Consider the following 13,304-nt stretch of genomic DNA (forward strand, 5'->3'; position numbering starts at 1 on the left):
TATTGAAAATCTACTCTCATAGAGATTTTTGGACTACAATATACTGCTATTAACTATAGTCACCATGCTGTACAGTACATCTGTGGAATTTTTCATCTTATCTAACTGAAATTTTACTTCCTTTGACCAGCATCTAGTCAAAGCACTCATTCCCTCCTATCTCAGCCCCTGGTATCTACCATTCTACTTTCTGTTTCTATGGGTTCAACTTTTTGAGACTTCTCATGCAAGTGAGATCATGTGGCATTTGTCTTTCTGTGCCTGGTTTATTTCACTTAACATAATGTCCTCCAAGTTTGTCCATGTTGTCACAAATGACAAGATTTCCTTCTTTTGTTTTTGAGATGGAGTCTCATTCTGTCACTCAGCCTGGAGTGCAGTGGCGTGATCTCAGCTCACGGCAACCTCTGCCTCCCAGGTTCAAGCAATTATCTTGCCTCAGCCTCCTGAGTAGCTGGGGTTACAGGCATGCAGCACCACACTCGGCTAATCTTTGTATTTTTAGTAGACATGGGGTTTCACTATGTTGGCCAGGCTGGTCTCGAACTCCTGACCTCAGGTGATCTGCCCGCCTCTGCCTCCCAAAGTGCTGGGATTACAGATGTAAGCCACAGCACCTGGCCAAGATTTCCTTGTTAAAAAACAAGGCCAGGTGTGGTGGCTCACACCTGTGAGGCTAAAAAGCACTCCAATGAGCATATACCACATTTTCTTTATCCATTCATTTATTGATGAACACTTAGGTTGATTCTATATTTTGGCTATTGTGAATAATGCTGCGATGAACGTGGGAGTGCAGGTATTTTTTCAACATTCTGATTGCATTTCCTTTGGCCATATACCCAGAAGTGAGATTGCAGAATCATGTGGCAGTTCTATTTTAATGGTTTTTCCTTTTAGTTTTAGTTGACATGTAACAGTTGTACATATTTATGGAATACAGAGTAATATTTCAATACTTGTATATAATGTGTAATAAATCAGAGTAATTAGGATATTTATCACCTCAAACATTTATCATTTCTGTGTGCTGTGAAAGTTCAAAATCCTGTCTTCTAGCTTTTTGAAAATATAAATTATTATTAATCATATTCGCCCTACAGTGCTATAGAACACTAGAGAACTAATGTTTCTCCTATAGCTGTAATTTAAAATCCGTTAACTAAAAGTTCCTTATTCTTTTCTGTCCCCTACCATATTTTGAATTTTTTTTAGAAACCTGCATATTTTCTTTTTCTTTTCTTTTCTTTTTTCTTTTCTTCTTTCCTTCCTTCCTTCCTTCCTTCCTTCTTTCGTTCGTTCGTTTGTTTTTTTGTAGACAGAGTTGCACTCTGTCACCCAGTCTGGAGTGCAGTGGTGTGATCTCGGCTCACTGCAACCTCCACCTCCTGGGTTCAAGTGATTCTCCTGCCTCAGCCTCCCTAATAGCTGGGATTACAGGCACATGCCACCAAGCCTGGCTAATTTTTGTACTTTTAGTTGAGACAAGCTTTCATCATGTTTGCCAGGCTGTTTTTGAACTCCTGACTTCAGATGATCCACTCGCCTTGCATCCCAAAGTGCTGGGATTACAGGCGTGAGCCATTGCAACCAGCCAAAACCTGCATATTGTTTTTCAAGGTGGCTGTAATAATTACATTCTCACAACAGTGTGCCAGCATTTTCATTTCTCCATATTAACAAAGAAATTAAAGAAGCTGTAAATAAATTTAAGATATTCATGTTTAAGGGTTGGAAGAATTAATATTGTTAAAATTTTCATATGACCCAAAGTGATCTACAGATTTGATGCAATCGTCATCAAAATTCTGATGACATTTTTCACAGAAATAGAAAAAAAATTAAAATGTTTTTGTGAAGTCACAAAAGACTCCAAAAAGACAAAGTAATCTTGAACAAAAAGAACAAGGCTGGAGGCATCGTGGTACTTGACATCAATATACACTACAAAGCTATAGTAATCAAAACAGGATGGTACTGGCATAACAAAACAGAGAGACAGAACAATGGGACAGAATAGAAAGCCCAGAACAAAATTCATGTATTTAAAGTCAGCTGACTGTTGACAAAGATGGCAAGAACATACAATGGGGAAAGGATATCTCTTCAATAAATGGTGTTGGGTAAACTGGATATCACAAGCAGAAGAATGAAATTAGTCCCTCATCTCACATCAGACACAAAAGCAAAGTCAAAATTAAGTACAGACTTAAATGCAAGAATGAAAACCAGAAAACTAGTGGAAGAAAACAGAGGAAATGCTCTATGACATTGATCTAGGCAATGAGTTTTTTTGGATATGACAAAAAACCATAGGCAACAAAAGCAAAAATAGACAAGTGGGATTATATCAAACTAAAAGCTTCTACACAGCAAAGGAAACAATGTTCTCCTGTTCTCTAGATAATCTAGGGAACAGGAGAACATTTGCAACTCATACATCTGTTAAGGGATTAATATTCAAAATGTATAGAAAATTCAACTTAATAGCAAGAAAACAAATCACCTGATTTTAAAATGAGCAAAGGAACTTAATAGGCATTTCACAAAAGAAGACATACAAGTGGCCAACAGGTGTGTGAAAACATAACATCACTAATCATCAGGGAAGCGTAAATTAAAACCATGATGACATATTACTTCATACTTGTTAGATTTACTGAGTACTGAAGGTCAAAATCTTCTTCAAGCACACTGTGGAGACTGTGTTAGGGCTTTCCCATCACTCTCTGGAGCTTTGGATTCAGAAGCCCTCCCTTCACCTGCAGTAATAAAAAATGTTGGCATTCTTAGTGCAGATTTAAACAAGTTCACCTGTTCCTCCATGGACTGAATAAAGATCAGCTCAAGGAATACAAATTATTTCAACTGATTTATTTAGTTTTCAATTTTCTCACTGGAGTACTATGTGGAAAAAAGCACTTTGAAGTTGCTTCTTTCTAAAGATGTGACTGTATATATTGCCACAAAAGGAGAGAAAAATAGGTAATCCTCTCACAGGGAAGACAGGGTAACAAAGAAATTCATTGCATATTATGATTTTTTCTGTCTTTCACTTAAAGGTCTTAAACTTAATATTTTATTTTACAGGTCTTTGTCCTGAGAAAAGAGGGGGATTGTGTGTCCTTTCCTGTAAAAAAATATGAAGGGAATAAAAGTGTTAAATGGTGTCTTTAAATATAAGGCTCATATTTTTATGAACCTTGCTTTGATTCACCTTAATTTTTTGCTCATTTTTCAAGATAGAAAAGAAATAATTGCTTATTTTCTGATTCACATTTACACATCTCTATTTCTACGACATTCATCATTTTTTTGCCACAAATATAAGCCATGTAAGTTGGCTTTCTTAATACTTATTATTTCATTTGAAATGAGATATAATGCTATAGAGCATTGATAGAAAAATATTAGAATTTAAGGTCTTCTGATTGCATGGGAGAATTTAAAAACTACCAAATATGAGTTGAAGTTATTAGTGTATGCAGCAGTAGAGGTGATGCTGATCAGTTACCAGACTTCCAATTTCACACTACTCTAGTACAATCTTTGGTAAATTTAATGGAAGAAAGAACAAACCAACCAGAAGCAATCTAATGCAGTCAAACAAATGTCTATTTAATCATTGTCGGTTTCTTAGAAGATGCTAAAAACAATGCCACGTGCTAAGTTTTTGCCGAGTCAGGAGTTAACATGATTAGGTTCCTGTGGGTCACCACATGTTGTCCTCACCATCATCATTGTTTCCTGCAGAAATAAAATGCCTAAGGGTTACCACAGGCTGATAGACATAGCATGCGAAATTACACACTGCATCACACCATCTGCCAAACCACAGATTCTTAGGATGTTGCAGCACTGCAAAAAAAAAACAAAAACAAAAACAAAAAACACAGTCTTGTGATTATGAGTACTTTAGAGAAGACAGGTATTTTCTGATCTACTCTCTGGGATTCTTTTTATGGAACTGATGATAAAGTACATATGACAGGGTGTGAGTGCCAATGAATCCTAATTAGGGGAAATATCTAAACGCCCAGCCCTGAAGAACTCACTAAGTTTAACAGAAGGATGTCTGGATTCAGCTAGTGCCATTTGTTCTATTCTCATTCTTAATTAGCATCAAGGAGTTTAATTAGAAATATAGCATATGAGAATCATAAGGATGCAACAGATAGAAGAAACCAAAGATGTCTCTGGTCCAGCTGCTTCATTTTTTCCCAGTAAGTTGGAGAAAATGTGGGGAAAGGGGAAGACTATTAGGGCCTAGAAAGTACAGAGCACAAATGAAAACATATATGTTTGTAGGCATGCTCAAAAGTACAGACACACATGGAGAATATTCATTAAACATATTATTCTTTTATTTAAGAATTGTCCACTTCTGCTGGGCATGGTGGCTTATGCCTATAATCCTAGCACTTTGGGAGGCTGAGGTGGGCAGATTGCCTGAGCTCGGGGGTTCGAAATCAGCCTGGGCAATACGGTGAAATCCCATCTCTACCAAAAATACAAAAAAATTAGCCGGGCGTCGTGGCATGCGCCTGTAGTCACAGCTACTTGGGAGGCTGAGGCAGGAGAATTGCTTGAACTTGGGAGGTAGAGGTTGCAGTGAGCCGAAATCGGCCACTGCACTCTGGCCTAGGTGACAGAGCGAGACTCCGTCTCACAAAAATAAAACAAAACAAAACGCAAACAAACAAAAAAACTGTCCACTTCCTACAGATTCTGATGATGAATATGCTGAGCAAAGAAATGACATGAATAAAGTAGATCCTCATTATTGTGCTATTTTTTTCTGTCTTCTTAGAACCCCTCCATAAAATATGGTGCAACACAGTCAACTGATCATCGTCATTTAATTTTATTATTCATTCAATAAATATTTTTGAGAAACATCTATGCACCAGAAACCTATACTGGGTAGGAAATAAAATGTGCAGGAGGGAAGAAAAAAAATAGAAATCTACTGCATCAGAGAAAGAACACTGAGAGCTAGAGAATGCCTAGATATGTTATTACATATTCTACTAAAAAGTATATATCAATAAAACTGAGATCTCTGCCATTAATTCTAGCTTTTCTAAGCAACTGCCTACGTGACCATCAATATACAGTCAGGCAAAAGTGCTAAGTTGGAAATCAGGAGTTCTATATTCTAGTCTGAATGAAATTTTCATTCTAGCTGAATGAAAAAGGACAAATCTAATATCTGTTCATTTGTTTAAACATTGGCTAAGTTATATAATTTTTTAAGGATTTTTATGTCTCTAATATTTGTTAATTTTATAAATTTGATGTGTTTGTACCTAGATATATCAGGGCAGCCCAAGTTATATAAAAATGTAAGGGCTTTAAAGAGAGACTCCTTGTCGTGGCTTATTAAGATTTTTAGGTTCAAATTCTGGCTTAAGTATAGACACACCTGTCTTTTTTTCTTTTCTTTTTCTTTCTTTCTTTCTTTCTTTTTTTTTTGAGAGGAATTCTCACTCTGTCTCCCAGGCTGGAATTCAGTGGCACAATCTTGGCTCACTGTCACCTCTGCCACCCAAGTTCAACCATCCTCCTGCCTCAGCCTCCCAAGTAGCTGGGACTACAGGCACACAAAACCACCCAGTTAGTTTTTTTATTTTTAGTAGATACAGGGTTTCCTCATGTGGGCCAGCCTGGTCTCAAATCCCTGAATTCAAGTGATCCATCTGCCTCGGCCTCCCAAAGTATTGGGATTACAGGCATGAGCCACTGTGCCTGGCCCAGCAGTTTTTATTGCACTTAACTTTATTGTGTGTTTCAGATACTGAGTTTTTTACAAGTTGAAGGTTTGTGGCAACCCTGTGTCAAGCAAGTCTATTAACACCATTTTCCCAACAGCATGTGCTCACTTCATGTCTTTGTGTCACATTTTGGTAATTATCACAATATTTCAAACTTTGTATTATTTTTATGTGTGTTGTGGTGATCTATTATCAGTGATCTTTGACATTACTATTATAATTATTTGGGGACATTACAAACAATGCTCATATAAGATGAACTTAGTTGAGAAGTCCATGTGTTCAGACTGCTCCACTGCATAGCAGTTTCCCCATCTCTCTTTGTCTTCTCAGGCCTCCCTACTCCCAGAGACACAACACATTAAAATTATGCAAGTTAACCACCATACAGTGGCCTCCTATGAAGTGTTCATGTGAAAGGAAGAGTCACAATCATTCACTTTAAATCAAAAGCTAGAAATGAGTATGGTTAGTGAGAAAGGCACATTGAAACACAAGACAGGCCAAAAGCTGAGACTCTTGCACCAGTTAGCCAAGTTGTGAATGCAATAAAAAAGTCCTTGAAGGAAATTCAAAGTGCTGCTCCAGGGAATACATGAATGATAGTGAGTAAAATAGTGTTATTGCTGATACAAAGAAAGTTTTAGTCATCTGGATAGAAGATCAAACCGGTCACAATATTCCCTTAAGCCAAAGCCTAATCTAGAACCAGCCTCCTAACTCTTCAATTCTATGAAGGCTAAGAAAGGTGAGAAAGCTGCAGAAGAAATGTCTAAAGCTAGAAACGGTTGGTTCATGAGATTTAATCAAAGAAATTGTCTCCATAATATAAATGTTCCAAGTGAAGCAGCAAATGCTGATAGAGAAACTGCAGCAAGATTTCTAGACAATTTAGCTAAGATAGTGATGAATGTGAGTAAACTAAGCAACACATTTTTCCATGTAGAGAAAAAACCCTTCTATTGTAAGAATATACCATTTAGGACTTTCATTGCTAGAGAGAAGTCAAGGCCTGGCTTCAAAGCTTTCATGGATAGGCTGGCTTTCTTGTTAGGGACTATTGCAGCTGGTAACTTAAGCAAAGGCCAGTGATTATTGATCATTCTGAAACTCCTCAGGCCTGGAAGAATTACACTTAATCTGCTTGGCCTATACTCTATAAATAGAAGAGCAAAGCACATCTGTTTACAGAACACCTTATCGAATATTTTTAACTCACTGTTGGTTTGCCACAATTAATAGTAAACACACCCATCTGATTTCCCATTTCAACAACTTCTTTGTCATGTGATTTAATAGGAAAAGTGGGGTTCCTTTTTATTCCTCTCTCTTTTGTTAAAATTTTATTGCAAGCAACTGTTTTGCTCACTGCAATAATGAGGATGTCTTGAAAAGAAATCATGGGGATGTGAATTATGATCAATAATGGGGGTGGGCTACTTTTTTATTTAGAACTATTCAGAATCTAGTAAAAAGAAATTATAAGATTGTCTCCATGGAAAATAAAAAATCTATAATGCAGATGAGTGTTTGTAGAGTGACTCCCTTAGAATTTCCTAAGCATAAATTACATAGCCAATCTTCGCTTATCTGAATATTTAAGAATTTTATTTGGCATTTTCCAGCTATTTTTATTCACAGATGTTTGTAAGAAAGCACAAAATTCTTTCAAAAAATGTTAGTATCGATCTTTTAAAAATAATTTCAGTTGTTTCTAAATTGGGCTTTATTCACATGTACTCAGACAAATATGAAGAAATGGAGAAACATTTTTGAGTTCCTGTTACAGACTGGGTATTTTGTATATCCTACACCATTTAATCTTCAAAAAAAATCCTCCTGGTAGGTATTTTTAGCTTCATTTCTTGCAGATGAGAGAAATTTGGCTCACAGAAGTTATGTTGTGGGAATACAATTACACTAGTCTAATCAAGACTCCACATTTCCTGTTGACAAGTATTTCAACGGCCTTAGGAGAAATGAGTCGGCAACTGTTTTTAGCCCTTGCTCCGAATCATCTGTGCCATGGCAACACAGATTAGTCTAAGGTGATCTTACATAGCAAAATTGTGTCTTTTTGATGTTGCGAAGAAAATAAATTTTCTAATCTCTCTGGATTGTAGTGAGAATGCATTGGCTCCTTTTCACTTTTCAAGAAGTGTGGCTCATAAGCATGACAGATAAATAAATCAGTAAAAAAAGAATTGTGATTTCAGAGGGTTCAAATAAATTGGAAATATTTTAGAAAAATTTTTGAGATAATGTAACAGCAGTAATAGAAGTGCTCATTAGCTTTTCAGAGCACTCCTTGTTTATGTCCATCTTAATAGATGATAAAGTGAGAAAAAGGAGTAGACTAGGAAGAAAAAGAGTGAGTAGCTCTTCCTTTCCATACTATAATGTTTTAGTGAAATACAGTGCTGAGTTTCTGTAAGCCTTGGGGTAGAAGGAGAGTATGAGCAAGACTTTGAAATGATGTCACACCAGGATTGCTAAAGTGGTATGTAACATACGTAAACAGACCAAACAGACAAGCATGTACAATGCCAACTTACTTTAATGCCAAAGCCCTGGCATGTAAATGTGCTGTGTACAGAAGCAAGGAAGACAGCTTTTGCATTGCTTATCACTTATGTCAGAGAGGATCCTTTCACTTAAGACACCCAAGTGCAACATGCAGCTCCTGGATCCTCAGAGCTGGAGTAAGTGAGAAAGGTACAGTGTTTTCTATTTATTTATTTATTTATTTTTGCAAGTTTCTGAGGCCTTCCAAATAATAGGCAGCATTATGAATATTCCACTATATCTTCACTTTTGTGTTTTTAGCATAGGGTTATTTCTGCCATATTAACATTAAACTTTGGAATGTGAGCCTGGATAGTGTTACCATACTAGCATATTATTCATGATTATTGCCTACACAATAATCTTAACATGCCATTCTTTTTGTTCTAGAACTGCTTTTAGACCTTTAATGATAATCATTTCAAACTAAGTCATCTGTTTTTCATCACTTCATTCATTTGCCTTTCTTCAATCATATGCAAGTTCATTTCCACTGAAGTTCACTTTAAATACCACTTTTATTACTTAATTCATTGGGCACTTTCAACCTATGACAGGAGATAAGAAAAGTACATGAATAATTAAAATGTAAGATCATGTGTTATAAGTGCAGATGAGAGATAGAAATTTGTTATCTGAGTGTGCAAATAGTTTCTTTGACTAAAGAAGTGATTAGGAATGGCATCGGCAAGAAAATAGTATTTTAACTGAACTTAAAAAAAAGAGGTAATGTATACAGGGACAGTGCTGCAAGCACAAGGCTAACAGAAAAAAAAATTAGAAAAATGTCCAAATCAACCACATATTTTGACTTGATCTGAAATAAGGGAATAGAAAGAAATAATGGGACAAAATTGAAAGTTGTAGGTGGCCTTAATCTCCAGTTTTATCTCTAAGATGTTAGCTCTTATTGTGTAGGATTTAAAGCAGGAAAACACTGTATTTCTGGCTTTTGGAAGGTCTTTGAGTCCAGAAGTTGATCGGTTAAGTATTTTATTCTACCTACACAGGTAGAAGTCAGTTAGAATTATAGATTTATATCTAGAAATGAAAAAGCCAGGTCAAGATAAATAGTAGGCTAGTTCTAAGTCTTTGCTATTGTGAATAGTGCCACAGTAAACGTGTGCATTTGACTTTATAGTAGAATTATTTATAATCCATTAGGTATATAGCCAGTAATGGGATTGCTGGGTCAAATAGTATTTCTACTTCTAGATCCTTGACAGATCACCACACTGCCTTCCGCAATGGTTGAACTGATTTACACTCCCACCAAAAGTGTAAAAGTGTTCCTATTTCTCCACATCCTCTCCAGCATGTTTTTTCCTGACTTTTTAGTTACTGCCATTCTAGCTGACATAAGATGGTATCTCATTGTGGTTTTGATTTGCATTTCTCTAATGACAGGTGATGATGAGCGTTTTTTCACATATTTGTTGGCTGCATAAGTGTCTTCTTTTGAGAAGTGTCTGTTGATATCCTTTGCCCACTTTTTGATGGGGTTGTTTGTTTTTTTCTTGTGCAGTTGTCTAAGTTCTTTGTAGATTCTGGATATTAGCCCTTTGTCAGATGAATAGGTTGCAAAAATTTTCTCCCATTCTATAGGTTGCCTGTTCACTCTGATGATAGTTTCTTTTTCTGTGCAGAAGCTCTTTAGTTTAATTAGATTCCATTTGTCAATTTTGGCTTTTGTTGTCATTGTTTTTGGTGTTTTAGACATGAAGTCTTTGCCCATGCCTATGTCCTGAATGGTACTGCCCAGGTTTTCTTCTAGGATTTTAAATGGAGATTATTTTAAGATTAAAAATAATCTTATATAGATTGAGAAGTGAGGATGACATATGTTGAACATTTCAGTAGGTATGTATTCAGTTTTCTGCATATGGCTAGCCAGTTTTCCCAACACCAATTATAAAATAGGAAATCTTTTCCCCATTGCTTGTTTGTGTCAGGTTTGTCAAAGATCAGATGGTTGTAGATGTGTGATGTTATTTCTGAGGCCTCTGTTCTGTTCCATTGGTCAATATATCTGTTTTGGTACTAGTGCCATGCTGTTTTGGTTACTGTAGCCTTGTAGTATAGTTTGAAGTCAGGTAGCATGATGCCTCCAGCTTTGTTATTTTTGCTTAGGATTGTCTTGGCTATGCCAGCTCTTTTTTGGTTCCATATGAAGTTTAAAGTAGTTTTTTCCAATTCTGTGAAGCAAGTCAGTGGTAGCTTGAGGGAGATAGCATTGAATCCATAAATTTAAATTTATAACTTTGTTTTCTAAGTTGTAAGTTACCTATGCATCTTCAAGCAATTTTGTGTCCTCACTATCTTAGAAAATAAAGGAAAATGTTGAGTTCATTTTCACAGGCAAAATATGCAGAAAGGAACCATGAAGGCATGGCTGGGGCTAAAGGATATGTCCAGAAATAATGAAGGGCAGTTTGAAACAAAAATTCAGAAGAAGACATGACAAGAAATAATTGAGACATGCAGGCATTTTCTAGGAATTCTCAGAAATCTTCAGAAGGATGAATTTTGGTGCAACAGATTGCAGACTTTATATAATTTAGATATTAAAGTATAGGATATGCAGAAACACTGGGACATATGATATGCACTTTGGGGAACATCAGCTGAAACTACGTCTTTTAATGTGCTGGTGCATACACAATTTGTGGATAGAAACACAAATCTTATACATTTCAAGAACACAAACAATGTTTCCAAAGTGAAATTTCATCTGACAGTTTTTTTCATCTTCTATTTTTATCTGACTCCAGTGGTTGACTGATTAGAGACAATCTTATGTAACATGACTTTTCTCTTTCTACTTGAACTCTCTTCTTGTGGAATACCTAGAAGGATACCACCAGAAGAGTTTTAGAGTCATAGCGTAATGACCAAAACAGATTAAAATACACACAAATAACAACTTTCTATTTTAAACATTTTTAATTGGAATAATGTGCCTCCAAAACAAGTTACTAAAATACACTTACTGTATATTACTAATTCTGAAAAATGTGTTAGCATGTAATTTTGAAGTTTCTGTAATTTAAATAAGCTTCTAGATAATGTGCTAATGGGGGAAATCTCAGGAGATCTTCTTAACGATTAGGTCATATTACACAGTTAAAATGTTCTATGTATGCATGTATCTATAATCATATGTATGGTTGCAAGGATTGATGGATAAATCTATCTTTGTGTGTGCATGAATGTGTATGTGTGTGTCAATATGTATATTGATGAAGTCTATAAATTATTTGAGTGTAAAATTTATCATTAGATATTGTATTCAGTGGATATTTATAATTTTACTGATAATGATATTATAGAAAACACTGGGATCACTTGGAAAGTTATACACATTAGTTTCTTTTTAATTTGTAGTTCAGCCTATACCCACACATATAAACTTTATATGTAAAGTTTTTCTTTCTAGATTTTCTGTATGAGAAACAGCAATGACTTGATTATTCCTTCACCCTTTCCTAAACACTCAAGACTTTGTTGCCTTTGTGTTACCTAAGACAATTCTGACTTTCCTCCTTCTCTTTCTCTCTCTCTTTTCTTCCCTTCTCATCCCTTCCTTTCTCTTTCCTTTCCTTGAATGCTTACTGAAAAAACTTAAATGACTTGCAGAATGGCAGAGTCATTCAAGTTCACATATGGAGATATGCTAATGTTATTTGTATTGGATTGCATAGTTTTCTTAAGGTGAGTTTTGTAAATTCATTAGACTTAATATCTTGTAATTAGCCAATTATTTAGAGAGATAAGTGATATGATTTGGCTGTGTCCCCACCCAAATCTCATCTTGAATTGTAGCTCCCATAGTTCCTACATAGTTGTGGGAAGGACCTGGTGGGAGATAATTGAATCACAGGGTGTTTCCCCCATACTATTCTTGTGATAGTGAATAAGTCTCACAAAAGCTAATGGTTTTATAAGGGGTTCCCCTTTTGCTTAGCTCTTATTCTCTATTCTCTGCTGCCATGAAAGACATGCATTTTGCCTTATGCCATGATTGTGAGGCCTCCCCAGACACATGGAACTGTGAGTCCATTAAAAATCATTTTCTTCATAAATTACCCAGTCTCAGGTATATCTTTGTCAGCAGTGTGAAAATTGACTAATATAATAAGTGACTTCTTTACTATCTCCAACTTTTCCTCCCATCTGTAAAGGCACTAAAAATTAACGTTTATTCACAATTTCCCCAGGGCATAGTCTGAACATTAATGTGTTTCTTCTCATGCTGTCAATTTTCACTTCCACTTTCTTTGTCTTTTCAGAAAGGGTAGAATATCTTAGAACATAAAAGGTAAAATTCAGAGTTAGAAAACAATAGTTACCTGAATGTATACATCAGGGTTAAATCTGTATTAGTGGGGGTTTTCTAGAGGGACAGAGCTAAGAGATATAGGTATATCTCCTATATATATATAGGAGATAGATATATATATATATAATTATATAATATATATATATATATAACTTTCTTTTCTAAAGAAAGGAAAGGTAACTTACAACATATATATACACACACACATACAAACACACACACACACACACATATATATATGGGAGTTTATACAGCAGTATTAACTCACACGATTACAAGGTCCCACAATAGGCCATCTGCAAGCTAAGGAGCATGGAAGCCAGTCCGAGTCCCAAAGCTGAGGAAGTTGGAGTCTGACATTCTAGGGCAGAAAGCATCCAGCATAGGAGAAAGATGTAGGCTGGGAAGCTAACCCAATCTAGCCTTTTCACGTTTTTCTGCCTGCTTTATATTCTAGCAGTGCTGGCAGCTGATTAGATGATGCCTACTCAGATTAAGGATGGGTCTGCCTTTCTCAGCCCACTTGACTCAGATGCTAATCTCCTTTGGCAAGACCCCCACAGACACACCCAGGATCAATACTTTGCTTCCTTCAATCCAATCAAATTGACGCTCAGTATTAACTA

Source organism: Nomascus leucogenys, chromosome 20 (genome assembly GCF_006542625.1).
Source record: "Nomascus leucogenys isolate Asia chromosome 20, Asia_NLE_v1, whole genome shotgun sequence".
Classification (NCBI taxonomy): domain Eukaryota; kingdom Metazoa; phylum Chordata; class Mammalia; order Primates; family Hylobatidae; genus Nomascus; species Nomascus leucogenys.